This window comes from Callorhinus ursinus, unplaced genomic scaffold, assembly GCF_003265705.2.
Source record: "Callorhinus ursinus isolate GAN/ISIS: 27379988/994484 unplaced genomic scaffold, GSC_fseal_2.0 scaffold3, whole genome shotgun sequence".
NCBI classification, from domain to species: Eukaryota; Metazoa; Chordata; class Mammalia; order Carnivora; family Otariidae; genus Callorhinus; species Callorhinus ursinus.
The window spans coordinates 45,557,213-45,572,091 of NW_027397065.1; the positions used below are offsets into that span (position 1 = coordinate 45,557,213).

The 14,879-nt window shown below is 42.2% G+C and overlaps 1 protein-coding gene and 1 long non-coding RNA gene across 3 annotated transcripts in view; one reads left to right on the plus strand and one right to left on the minus strand.

Moving 5' to 3' along the window:
- LOC112820144 (uncharacterized) overlaps positions 1–10,535 on the plus strand; it is a 133,051-nt gene extending 122,516 nt beyond the window's left edge. The window contains exon 5 of the long non-coding RNA XR_003207060.2: positions 10,152–10,535. This is a non-coding gene — a long non-coding RNA (uncharacterized lncRNA). The remainder of the gene's footprint in view (positions 1–10,151) is intronic.
- Positions 1–14,879, minus strand: part of SGCD (sarcoglycan delta) — a 965,947-nt gene that overhangs the window by 41,985 nt on the left and 909,083 nt on the right. The window lies entirely within an intron of this gene.

Sequence of the window (14,879 nt, forward strand, 5' to 3'; positions counted from 1 at the left end):
TCATCTTGCTATTCCTTCTCCTTCTCTGTAGCATAAATTTTCCTTTCTCTCATGCATCATTAGCATACAAACTTGCTGCTTAATTTCTCTCCCTCTGATATCAAAACTCCTAAAATAATTGATTATTTATTGCTCCACTGCCATCGTGAGGACAAAGTCAGTGGTCCACTCTCTGTCTCACTAGTCATTCTCTTAGCAGTATTGGACACTGGTCCTCCCTGCTCCTTCTTGAATGTTCCAATGCTTGGCTTCCAGGACATCTCTCTCATTCTTTTCTTTTTATCTCATTGGCAGTTTCTCCTCCTCTCTCTGACCTCACGACTGACTACCCAGATGATTTTAACCAGTGTCCTGGCCTGCTTACCAAATCTGAGTGGATGACTCTCACATCGATATCTCCTGCTCAGGCCTCTACTCTGAACTCCAGACTTGGGTATCTGCCTACTGAATTTCTCCACCTGGATAGCCACAGGAATCTCAGACAACACATTCAACCAAAACTCCTTATTCCTGCTCCCTGGCCCCTCCATCATTCCCTTCTTGCAGCCTTCCCCATCTCTGTTGACTGCAACCTCATTTCTCCAGTTATTCCAGCCATAATCATTGGGCTTATCACTAATTCCTTTCTCTGTCTTTCTTACACTCACACACTACTCCATCAGGAAATGCTGCTTCTCTCTCTTTTTAAGATTTTATTTATTTTTGAGAGAGAGAACGAGGGAGAAACAGACTCCCCACTGAGCAGGGAGCTTAATGCGGGACTCTGTCTCAGGACTCTGAGATTATGACCTGAGCCGAAGGCAGAAGTTTAACCGACTGAGTCACCCAGGCGCCCTCTGCCAAAGCTCTTCACAAAATGCCTAGTGCTACCACCCTGGCCGTGTCACCATCTTATCTTCCCTGGATTGTGCAAGAGCCCCTTTACCTGGTCTTGCTTTCCTCCCTGCCTTTCACAGTCTTTTCACAGAAGCCAAAATTTTTTTAAAGGTGGTGGCCCATCTGGACAAAAGCAATCCTTGGAATGCCAGCCTCATGAGCCAAAGGTACCTTTGAGTGAATTTAGGAAAGTCAGCAAACCTTTCTTTAGGAGAATACAGCCCTCTGCTGGATTGCCTTCAGTAGTTAGCAGCCCTCATTTCACCGCGGGGCTTAAAACCCTCAAGTGGTAAGCATGTCAGCCAGAGTAACAGCTCCAGTTTTTACAACCCTCCAGAATGCCTCCGAGCACCTGGGCCCTCGCTGCCTCTCTGTTCTCCTCCCTGAACAGACAAAGCATGCAACCACAAAGGGCCTCCGGGACTCTGTTTTCTGTGGTTGGACCGCACCTGCCCCCACCCCAATATACACATGGCTTGCTCCCTTACTTCCTGTGCCTGCTCAAAACGCCAGTGGATTAGAGGGCTCCCCTGACCACCACTCACAACAGGATTCTCCCCAGACGCTCACCATCCTGCTTATCCTACTATTTTTTTCCTATTACTTACCTGACATCTGTTTATTAGTTTTATGATCTGTAGCTTCTACTTGCCACACAATGTTCAATAATATTTGTTGAATTAATGCTTGGTGACTCTTCATTGAAAGGCTTTGATAAAAGTAATGGATACAAATATGGTATCTCAAAGATCTGCCTCTCTTCAATCCCTCTCACAGAGAAGTTAGGGGGCAGAGCTTCTGGGATGACCAGGGTAGAGGCTGGAACATGTAGAATCAGTGTGGCTGGAGTTGTAACACATCTGAACCCCTCCCCTTCCTTGGAAAGTGGAGAAAGGGAATTCAAAGGGACCCCTTTAATTCAGAGGTAAACAAGGGATCTTGTGACCTATGATCCAGTTCTGCTTTTTAAAGTCTAATTTGGGGTTTGGAAACAAAACTTAGAGCTAGCAACAGAATGTTCCTTTGACCACCCTTGTTCTGTGTGTCTAGGGCCTCTGCTAATCAGGCTTCCTCACTGTATCTATCCATCCATTCCCCACTCCCTACCTTCTTTAGAGACCTTACAGGGATAGCTGTGACTTGGGGATGTGTATGACACGTCTTAAAAATCCTGGGTCCTAGCTATCTCCTATCCATTCATATCTTAGCACTACTAAACATTTCGATTGTAATGAAGACCACCATCTATCACTGCTTGTGCATTTAGGTACCGTACCCCGCAGTGCCGTATCTTCACTCCTACTTCAACAGGCGGCACTATGAGACTGAATCCTGCTCTCATGTCTTTAGGTTAATATACCAGTAGACTCTTAAGTAGATTACCCTTTATGAGTGGGCCTTATCTCATCAGTCAATGGCCGTAATAGAAAAATACTGATCTCCCTAGAAGAAGGAATTCTGCCAGCTGAATGCCTTTGGACTCTAAGTACAACTCCCCTGGGTCTCCTGCCTATTAGCCTACCCTGCAGATTTTGAAATTGTCAAGCCTCCATAACCGTGTGAACCAATTACTAAAAACACCCCTCTCTCTCTCTATGTACGCACATACATCCTATTGGTTCTGTTTCTCTGGAGAACCCGGACGCACACACAGTCTGATATGAAAGATACAGATTATTGAAAAGTCACAACTGTCAATGAAGAATTATCACAGCAACTACCACTGAGGAGAAGTGCATGGAGTTAAAGAAGTCTAAATTGGGGAGATATTCCCTAGTTAGGGAAGTCAAAAGGTGTCCCTAAAGGATGGCTCTTAAGTTGTGATGTCAAGGCTAAGGAGAGCTCAGGATGGCCGAAAACAACATTACAGGCAGAGATGAGTTTGTACAAAGACTTCGGAGCCGTTTCATCTTTCTAGCACTTGGAGATGGACACTATTATTGTCCTTATTTTATAGATGAGAAAACCAAAGCACGTGGAGGTGAAATATGGTGCCCAAAGCCCCGTAGCTAGGATGGCGGGACTGGGATCGGGGGATCGGACACTGGACGCCGAGCCTGTGCTGTCAGCCCTTAAGTTGCAGTGCCCCAGTCCTGCCGGAGAAAACATCAGGGGGGCATGCATACCGAACTGTTTCCTGACTTGCCTGCTACCAATGGACTCAGATGGAAAGGCTGAACTAGTCGCAATTCATCCACTTACTCCTCTCATGGGTACTATACTGTGGCCACAGGGCCCAAAACTCTGGGCCCTGTGCTGACCGTTGGGAGTTGAGATGAACGTGACATAGAATCTAGGAAAGCTCAAATGAAGGAACAGACATGTTTGCATGCACAGAAGGAATCTCCTTTGCGAGGGGAAGGCGTCACAGAAAAAGTGCCTTTTGAGCTACACTTTGAAAGATGCCGTTTTAATCAGGTATGGAGACACAGAAATGGTGGGCTTGAAGGAAGGGTTTGTTTTACTCACAGATCCCTAGAAACATGAGGCATGCCATGAGGGGTGGGGGGGCATATGGGGAAGCATCAGGGTCAGTCTGCGGGCAAAAACCTTTAGTGTGGCTTCCACGGGAAGGAATGGTCTAGGTAGGGTAGGCTTAGCTAGCTTGACTAACCGTAGCAGGCTCTGGGGTATAGGCGCTGTCCCTCGCTGTCTCTTCCTGGCCCCGAGATGATAGGGCAGGAACACAGTGGTCCAGAGTGTGAAAGCCTAACAAAGGAGGTGGTGAGGAGTCTGGACTCTGGATGGGTTGGTTTGCACATGAGAGGTGTGCCTGCAGGCAGGTGAGTTGTGTGTTATCCTTAGGAATTAGCTAATCCCTGGTAGGCCAGTGCCTCCCAGCAAGGCCCCTTGATGTCAAAGCATCAGAATAAAGAAAAAGACAGGGTTAGTATACATGCAGAAGAATACATCAGAAAGAGATGGGATGAGGCTGTGTGGGGACGGCCGCACCATGGACAGAGTCCCTGAGGCATAAAGGCACCTGGTGGTTTGGGGAATGACAGAGTATGATATATAGCTGGAGAACAGTCTGCATGAGGTTGAGGAGAGATGGAATGGAGTTAAAGTACCTTGAAGAGGAACTTAGATTTTACCTTTAAGCAATGAGGCACCATTAAAGGCTGCATGATCAGATGTACTGGTTAAGAGACAAAGGACATGTCTTGGAGGCATCCCACACACAGTGACCACTGACAACCAGCCCAGCTTCTCCTCGCATTGCTTCAAGTGGGACTCCCTTGAACCATACATTTGCTGTCAACCTGAAGCCCAGGTAAAATGCCTCAGATGTTTGCCTTTTTTAAATATTCAGTGTATTAATTTCACACATGAAGAGAAACCATATTAAATCTCACTACACAATTAGCCAAACCACAAATACATTTTAAGAAACAAAGATGACTCATGTCATTTCCTAATTAAACCTGGAAAGGTTTAATTAAAAAGCAGCATTTGGAGAAAACTAGTTTAGGAGGAACTGGGGCTTAGCAGCGTGAATGTGTACGCACAGAACTTCCCTATTCGGCCTCCGCGGAGGGTGGGAGCAGCCCGCCGCCGCGTGAACAACGCGACCAGCCCTTCCGCAGAGGGATGCGCTGCGCTCTCCTTACGCAGGACATGCTGTCTTCTGAGACAACAAGGGAGTCAGGGACCGGTAAGGAGCAGCGTTTTAAGGAAACGAAATTCTACTACTTGGATGCACTAGATGCCCAGAGCACACTGGCGCACCGGCAACACAGCCAAATAACGGGAATGGCGGAAGGCATGCCGAGGGCTTACTCTCCGTTAATCCTGCAGCCCTTCCTCCACCGCGTCTGGCAAACCCTGGTATGATTCCCACACGCCCAGAGGCGCGAGGCAGAGCTAAGACAGCTTGTCTGACTTCGGGGACCCTCTCTTCAAGTTGCCTCTGGAAATCGGTGAGAAGCCAGTGAGCCGTGGGGCAGAAAGCCCGCATTTGAACCTTGGCTGTGGGATTTCAAGCCTCAGTTGCTCAACGGTGAAAAGGGGGCTAGTAAGATCTTGGAAGGTAGTGGTGAGGTTTGAATAAAAGAATGCAGGTGAATGGGCGCCTGGGTGGGTCAGGCAGTTGAGCATCTGCCTTTGGCTCAGGTCACGATCTCAGGCTTGTGAGATCGAGCCCCATAACAGGGGGCCTGCTTCTCTCTCTCCCTCTGCCTCTCCCCCAGCTTGTGCTAGCGCACGCTCTCTCTCTCTCAAATACATAAATAAATAAAAATAAAATAAATCGTAAAAAAAAAAATGCACGTGAGCCTGACACTGAGAGGCACACTACAGACAGCAGTTGTACCTACTGATCCTTAAGCCAGTACACCAGCATCACCATCAGACAAGGTTAGTGGGTCCCAGTGGAATTTTATGACAGAGTATTTAGGAACATTATGGGGTGGGGAGTAGCTCAGTGGCCAGTCGGCACTGAAGGGGAATCACAATATTGAGGCTGCGCTGCAAATTTTTCCAGTTAAAAAAAAAGACCTTGTATTGCAGAAAATATATTTAGAACATTGTTTTCTTCTACGTTGTCAGCGTCCTACTTAAAACCAGGCAAAGGTTTCCTAAATGCACTTAAGAATTAGTTTTAAAATCCTTACCTTGGCTACCTGTGAGTCCCCGGAGGAGTTGGCTCACCTACCTCATCCTGTACCACTCTTCCTTTGCTAAGTATATCTTGGCACAGGGGCCACTCTTGTGCTTCTCAGACAAGGACTCCATCTATGCCAGGCACTGTGGGAAGCTCCGATATGCGGATTAGCTCATTTAATCTGCACAATAGCCTTATGAGGTGGGTCCTCGTGTTATCTCTGCTTTACAGTCGTGGAAAGTGAGGCCCTGACAGGTTAACTAACTGGCTGAAGACCACACAGTTAACAGGTGGTGAAGCTGTAATGCAGACCCAGCCACTCTTGCCCCACGGTCCCAACACTCCAACTCCTCACTCTACCTCATCCCCCCAGTTTGACCTTGCCTGGCTCTCCTAGCCACTCCACGGAAATGTTTGTTGAATGAGGCCAGATTGATGGTTACACAGGAACATGGCTTAGTCACTGAGGACTGGGAGGAGCCAGCATGACGAGCCAGCCCCATCTGGCCCACAGAGGAGACAGCCTGTACATCGTAAATGTGCTGGTATGACGCATCTACCTCTCTTTTCAGTTGTCCCCCTCACGTGGTCCTTATTGAGTTTGAAGTTCGACTTGAGGAACCAAATTGCCCTCTGCTGATGAGCTTCTATGAGGCGTCTAGGCTCTAATCTCCTGTCCTTTCCATTTAGTCTAGAGTCCATCAATTTATAATAATTCCATTGAATTTAATCTTCATTATTCATCTTATCTATTCCTGCCTTCCCCTTTCCATGATTGCTTAATTTTCAGTCTGAGACAAATGACAGGCAATACGATGACTGACCAGACACATTAGAATGAATGTAACACGCTTTTGTGGTGCTTCACTACCATGAAGGCTGAGTGGCTGTGTACCAAATGTCAACTGTCACGGCTCAGGGAGCCCTTTCCTGGGCCTGTCAACAGTGAGCTCTCAGAAATACAAGCTCTTTTTCTCCAGTGAGAACAGCACAGACGTTCAGCCCCAAGTATTCACGGATGTATATGTAGTTCTCACAAGCCTGACACCAATGATCTGAGATGAATTTAATACAAGTGATCAAAAAAATTATTGAAAGGATGCACATTTTTCATCAAAGATTTGTGTTCTGAATGGCTTGTTTTGAAAAAAACAAAATGCTTCAAGTGAACCTCTCTGTATGTCTATATATATTTATTGACTATATCATATATGTGATAGGATATATTCAATCAAGCAGGTATGAAAATCTCTTGAAGTCTCACTAAATTAATACATGCAGTCTATTCTCATTATTCATGAGAGTTATGTTCTATAAAGTCCCTGTGAACACTGAAATAACAAATACTGGACTGTTGCTCTTAGGGGAAATACAGGTGAGGCTCCTGTGAGCCTCTGGTCAACTGATCAATAACCCTGTTTTATGTTTAAAGACATTTGATATGCATATTGTTGATTCATTAACAGTGAACTCATGGAGAGCACCATAACTCATGTCTGATGAAGCTTATTAACACACATATTTTCTCCATAAAACACAGCACAGCCTCCTTCTGCTGAGGAACACCAGACAGCAGTTCAACACTATGCTTGCATGCCATTTTAAAGAAAAAAATCACACAAAAAAGTGTCAGTAAATAAACCACAAGAAGGACACATGTTTACAGCATGAGAGCTGAAACAATAAAGCAGAGTTGCCCTGTTAAACCTCAGATGGGAACATGCACACTGAGTGACTCAAATTTTTCACTATTATGCCCATGTCCATGAATGACCAGAAGAACAACAGCAAGTATTGATTTGGGGGTTACAAATTTTTTTCATATTTATTTGTACTTATTTTGTATTCATTCTTTTGGTGTGCATTTGGGGAAAATATTTTTGATGTATTTCACTTTGGGGAATTTCAGGAAGTCATTTTAGTGAGTAGGGGAATTAACAAATACAGGATCCGTGAATAATGAAAATTGACTGTAAATATTAATCTTGTGCTTTCAGTTTGAGATTCCCTTCACATATGTGGGAGAGAATAGGTAGCTGGAACATTTATTTGACATAAATCTGGACCCACACACACAGTCGTAGAAAGTGGCACAATTATTTAGCTCCTTGAACTGATGTTGGATTGGCGCAGGGATTAGGATCAATTGGTGTGTAATTAATGCACACCCTCCTGCTTAGTTGAGAAAATGCTAGAAACTGATTAAGGTAGCCAAGTGGTAGTGGATATTGTGGGGAGACTCCTCTAGCTCACAATGGTCCCCTTTAACTGCCTGCTCACCCTTAACTGCAACTAAGCCTATATATTTATATATTAATTCAGCTGATGGGGATATAGTAGTATAAAAGCTCCTCATGAAGCTTATATTCAAGTTTGGGGGTTAGATAATAAACAAGTTAAGATGGTTTCCCATTATTTTAAGTGCTATGAAGGAAATAATGAGAAGATAGAGACCAACTAGAAAACTAAGCTATTCTGGAAAAAAAAATGTGGGGGAGTGCCTATCTGTAGGAGCCCATGAAAGGACATATGAACCCAAGGGAAGAACATGGGCAAAGCAGGGAGGAGAACAAGGGCTTAGTGTCCATCATCAAGACCTGGGCTCATTATGCCTTGTGGACTGAGGAGCAGGGGGAGCAGATGGAGGAGGGGCAGAGGGAGAGGGACGAGTAGATTCCCCGCCGAGTGGGGAAGGGCTCAATCCCAAGACCCTGAGATCATGACCTGAGCCAGTCAGATGCTTAACTGACTGAGCCACCCAGGTGCCCCAGATCTGCCTAGTTTCTAATAATTACATCTGATACTTTTTATCTAATAGGGAAGCTGACTGGAATAGGTAAGTGGGAACATTACCTTGGCTGGACAAATAAACTTTATCATATATAAGTTGATAAAATAATGACTGTCTTATCTGATTTCCATAGCATGCCTGCATACCAACAGCTCATCTTAAATGTTTCTTAAAGATCTGCCAAGCCTGTAGTTGTTACCTTCTTTCGCAACCACTGGACAGACTATTAGGGTATCACACCTCTGCAGAGATACATATTTTTGATGTATTTGACTTTGGGGAGTTTCAGGAAGTCATTAAAATATAAAACCTGATAAAAAAAGTGCATGTACTGGATTAAAGCTGAAATAGTAGCTCCCAGGGATCTCTCAGTGAGGAAAATCAGGTCAGGGCCTGGGGACAACATTTCCCTGGAGTCACAGCAAGAAGTAAAGTTCAGCAATTACCACTCCTAACAGAGAGGGTCATCCTCTGGCAAAATATAGCAGATTATAAAGCACTTATGTTGATGCTGACGGCTGTCAGAGATGCTTGCATCAAAATTTATTCCTCCCCCACCCCCAGCTTCATTTTCCCTCTTATCTCTTACTGCTCTGTGAGGGAAATATCGAAAGATACATTTGCAGGAACTAAATGTTAACTTGGCAGGAAGCCATACATACTGCCTCAGCAGTGTTTACTAAAGTAGGACATTCTAAAACTCCATGCCTATGGGACAAACTCTGTAAAGCCTCTTAGAGTATTGCTCAGAGTTTGGAAGGTGAAGGCACTTCTTATTTATTTATTTTTTAAGACTCATTTATTTTAGAGAGAGAGAGAGAACACACACAAGAGGGGAAGAGGGGGAGAGAATCTCATGCAGACTCCCCATTCCATTAAGTGCAGAACCTGATGTGGGCCTCCTTCCCAGGACCTTGAGATCATGACCTGAGCCGAAACTAAGAGTCAGACACTTAACTAGCTGTGCCACCCAGGTGCCCTGGAAAGTGAAGGTACTTTTTAAAGTGCCTGGTGAAACCAAGTGATATTGCCCCCAAGCCAAACAAAATTGTTTTTCTCAGAGAGGCCAAACTTTGGCTTGTTTTTCTAAGGGTGTTAGAATTGGCAATGGTATTCAGTCATTCACTGAGTATTTACTGAGCATTTGTTCTCCATCACGACTTGGTCTATACAGAAATATGCACAACTTAAAAAAAAAAAAGTAAGCTTCTTGGCTTTTTCCACCACTACTCGAGAAACCAGTGATAGAGTGCCAGAGAGAAGAATCTCCATATCGCGGGCATTTCTATTCATCAGGCCCACATTAGGGCTGTAATTCCTAGTGGAGAAGACTGACAAGCAAAAGGGAACTTATGAAGCAAGTACACTTTCCCCAGATGCCATGGCTGCAATGCTGTGTGAGGGCTTTAAGAGGGAAGAGCCTGGATCCTTCCTAAACTGTGCCTCTCAAGCTCTTTTATCAAAAGTCCCTAATGGTTGGCAGGCTGTGAAGGTGGGGTTTAGAGATGTAGTCTGCTTTTCATGCTGACTCCCTTCTTGGCTCCCCAGAGTAGGGGGAAAATAACAAAAGTGACCGGAAGTTTCAGTTGCTCCAGTCTTTGCCCATAACACCGATCACCAAAAGAATGGATTTCTGCTCTTTCCAAACCCAAAGTTGTTCCCTCACCATGTTGCTGTGGGTAAAAAAAAAGGGGGGGGGAGAAATAGTAGGTGTGCAAGAACGTGATTCTTTGTTTATACAAGTTGTGGCTCAGGTGAAGAAGAAACCAGTTCCCCAGCAGCTCTCAAATGTACATGATCATTGCAATGCTTCTCATATTACTCTGAATTCTTTCCCCTCAAGACTTCCGTACAAACCCCTTCCCCTCTGTTGCTTTCCAGATTTTCTCCCAATATAGAGCTGGGGAGGCTTCAAATTACCCTGACTCGAATTGCTATGTACTTCATATGCATGTGGCTTCTTTCACTACAATACCGTTTGCATGGAGAGGATGTTCATTACCAGGTGAATGAGAGAGTGGGAAGGTAGGAATAACTCAAACTTACTAAAACCCTCTGCTCCTTTTGATCAAATTTCAAAGTGTATTTGTGGCTTGTTCACGTTTGTGTTCACAATGGGAATACTATGCAATTTTAAACTCTTCCTGTTGTTTTTGTCACCACATGGTCTTGGTGATCTCTGCAAGTGTCCTGAATTTTGGGACGTTCCATATTCTATACCTACTAATCTACTTGGATGACTTTCCCATCTGCTCATTTCTGCCCATTCAAACACAGTGTTTTATCTTGCAAAGTAATGCAAATTTGGCATCCGTTTCAGAATATATATACTTATATATTTATTATGTGTGTGTATGTATGTATGCAGTTGCTGTTATCTTCAAGTAAGGCTGATGTTCTAGAAAATGTGTCTTGTTTATATTCTGAAGCTTATCGTATCGCTTTGCACTCGGATTCATAAGCTGAAGGGGGAGAACCTAGCTTACAGCATGCTGTCCTTCACCTTGACCCAAACCAGGATAAAATGAAACATAAATTGGACTCTTTGAAAAGTCCTTTTAGGTCATTCAGCCAATGGTGCCAAAAGTTTATTCATGCACATCATACCTGCCCTAATATTTACTTATTATGTTTTAATGAATACTTTTCTTAAATTTTAAAAGGCTACTCTGTTCTATTACCATTAATGGAAAATCAATATTCCTTGCCCCAAAGAAAATACCAAATAATTAATACAATAAAAACATTTTTTTCCAGAAACTATTACATACTAAAAAGTTCTGAATTTAAAAGTTCTGATCTCTTTGTTTAAAAAGTAGACATATACAAGAAGATAATACTCAGCCATAAAAAAGGATGAGGTCTTGCCATTTGCGACAATGGGTGGACCTAGAGGGTATTACACTAAGTGAAATAAGCCAGAGAAAGACAAATACCATGTAGTTTCATTTTTATGTGGAGCCTACAAAACAAAACAAACTAGAAACAGACTCACAAATACAGAGAACAAACTGTTGGTTGCCAGAGGTGAGGGAGGATGGGCAAAATGGGGGAAGTTGAGTCGGAGGTATAGGCTTCCAGTTATGGAATGAATCAGTCATGGAGATGAAAGGTCCAGCATAGAGAATATGGTCAATGTGTTGTATGGTGACAGATGGTAGCTACCTTGTAGTGAGCATAGCATAACATATATACTTGTCGAATCAATATGTTGTTTATCTGAAACTAATTGTGTGTTAAATATAATTCAATTTAAAAAAAGTAGAAGTAACACCAAGTGATTTCAAAACTAGCACTAACAAGACTTTATCCTTGCCTTAATCAGGATGGTAGAGTTGAAAACAGAATGGCTCTGTTACTCTATATTATTTAATATACCACCTACCAGTGGTATTATCTTCAGTGACACCAGTGGTTTGCTTTCTACACTGGGAAACATTGACAGTGCTGTTCCTTCTTCTATTGTTGAAGAAAATAACAGCTCAAAGAAACTAAATGAATTGCTTATTAATGACAGAGCCAAACTTAGAATCCCTTTTAGGCCCTTAATTAAGTGCTTTTTCAAGTACACAACAATTCTCATTTGGGGAAAAAAAATGACATTTAAACATTATTTCTTGGTCTCCCTGTCATGATCATTTACCATATTGATTCAATCTACATCATTAATAGCTTGTCCCATAATCTAGCTCAGAATTCTTCTCATGTTAAGTTCATCTCTAAAAGGAGAGGAATAATTGTTTATTTTCAAAGATAAATATTCATAAACAGGGAACTAATTCACATTCATTTGACTGTGTTCATTTTGGTTTTGTTGTTTTGTGTTAGCTCAAGGGCCTGTTATCTAGAATAACCATGAAACTTTTCTTTTTAAAAAGAGAAAAGGTGGGGCATGCTGTAAGATCTGATAATGCACTAAAATGTAAAAGATTTGGGTACATTCAAACATTCTTTACTGAGAGGAATAATTACAATGAGTGAAGAGGATGTGAGTCTAAAGAAATAATTTTATTGAATAGGCATGAAACCTATTGTTTCATGATGTGCTGGTTGGCATAGACCTATGCTCTGAAACACCATCCTAGTCTGCAGATAGGACTAGATGGAAAGACAAGTGAAAGCAAATACTAATTTTCATATAAAAATGTCTGGCCTTTGGTCAAAAGACGCTCTACCAAGATGCCAAAGTTTGTGTTTTGTTTATGACTACGTATATATTTTTATATATGTATCTGTGATAGAATAATATCTTGATATAATAATGATAGTGCTTTTTTTTTTTGTTTTTGGAACACAGGCTACTTCTTGTTATTCTGTAACTCTTCTCCCTATTCAAGTAACAGGTACTGTATTCTATACAAACTATTTCAAGTAAGAAGTGACAGAGCAGTATGCAGGTAATGAGACAGTCAAGTTCTTGGCTTCTAGATCTCAAAAAAGGCTAGGTCAGGTATAAATAAAGGGTTCTTAAAGAACAGTTGAAGAGTCAAAGTAACACATCATCAAACTTGATCAACACTCTCCCAGATGAAGGAGAGGAAAGGATAAGTCACAAGAAAAGAAGAAAGTTTAGACAATGAAGAATTTCTGAGAATGGGCCCCAGTGTCTATTTCATGCCCCACGAAAGTCTAAGTGCAGGAGGGGGCAGACCATTGAAACCTCCAGCTAAGCTTGGAGACTTTGAGAGCAGAAAGAAATTACCTTCATCCTTTTCCAAAGTGTCAAGAACCCAAGAAGAAATGGTTGCCTGATGGGTCCAACAGACTCAGTGAGGGCATGTTAGTGTGCCTCTGAGCAGGGCACAGGAAGGAGCGAAATTTTTTCCACCATGTGAGTGCAGCAGGAAAGTAACATAGAGAATGGAAGGAGTGCAGGGTCTTGTTGTCAGGATTAGGGGGATGCAATAAGATACTGCCAAAACCAGCGAGTGAGGATCAGGAGAAATAAAGGCATCTTGGCAGATGTCACTGTAAGTGGAGAAGGACAATGATTCAGGAGCCACTACCCAGAAGCCTTGTCATGATATTAGTACTCCGACTAAAACTGAGACATACAACCACAGTGAGAAAGATGGAAGATAATGGTATACTGAATTAAATAATAGGTCTATGCTATCTAGAAAAATAGATGTTCTACATAAATGGAAAGAAAGGCCCATTTGTTTTTTATTCCAGGTTGGAATTATACCTTCCATAGATACATATAATTTGAGATTTTATATCCAGAACATAGACAATACATTATACTACTGCATCCTTCATAGAAATGGGAGAAAAATAGGGTATAAATATATCCTTCAAGTGACTTTTACCTTAGAATTTCTGACAAAATTGAATATGATTGCACCAGCTTGATTGGAGTATTTTAGTAAACATATTTGAACTCACCATGAATAAAAACAAGATACTATGAAATAGTGGTGAAGGGCAAGATCTAAGTTACATCACTATTAAAGGACTGGCCAAGACACAAAATCAAATATTAGAGTTCTTTAAAGTAAATTAATAAAGGACTGTTCAATGCCTGTGATCACAGAGTCATGACAAAGAAACTCATCTTCTTTGAGGGGTATGCAATGCCTGGGCAGAATCGATGCAAACTAGTCACACACAGCTCAATGCCAACACTCAAAATATTGAGTTCTTCCTAATTCCCCTCTCTGGTGGGAGGGGCTAACAAGGCTCTTTTGATTTCTAGATCAAAATGGTAATCGCCTTTAAGCTGATACTATATCCTTTTAAATCTTAGGATTTGTTATCAGTTGGCTTAAGTTAAGGTATGCTGCAGTAACAAGCACCCAGAATTTCAATGGTTTACAAAAGCAATGCACTGATATCATGGCAGAAAGGAAGAGAGAGGGGCGCCTGGTTAGCTTAGTCGGTTGAGTGTAAGACTCTTGGTCTCAGCTCAGGCCTTGATCTCAGGATTGTGAGTTTGGGCCCTCTGTTGGGTTCCACACTGGGTGTGGAGCCTCCTTAAAAAAAAGGCGGGGGTGGAGAGAAAATAGTAAACCAAGAAATGGCCAATGGCTCTTGAAGTTTATTCATACTTCATTGGTCAAAGCAAATCATGGGATTCCTGATATGGGTAGGGCTGTGCAAATCTTCTCCAGGGAAAGGTTGCAGATTTCTTTTTTACAGTAATACAATCTACAATACATATTCTTATTTCTATGATCACAAGGGGATTTTTTTAGCAACCTACCTATAAAATTATTTTAAGAAGATGGCCTGATTTACAAATTAGCACTTTAACTTGTGAGAAAAGAAGTACCTACTTGGATTAACTATCTTATTAATGATGCCTATAACAGCATTTTATATGTAGAAATTTTTAATAAAAGTTTGCCAAATCATTACTATGCATGGATTATTATAAATTAAAAAGATCTTCAAGGAAGAACTAAAATGTCATTTCTTTTCTTCCAATCTATTTCAAACTTCCACATCTGATTTGGTTCTTTGGGTTGATGTTAACAGAAAATATCTGGTGTGTTTTTGAGGCTCATAATTTTTTTAACCTAGGTAAGACACCAACAGATGAATGGTGGTACCTGAAGGGGAACTAGATAGACATCTTTCAGGTATTGTTAGCTGCATTAAAAAAAA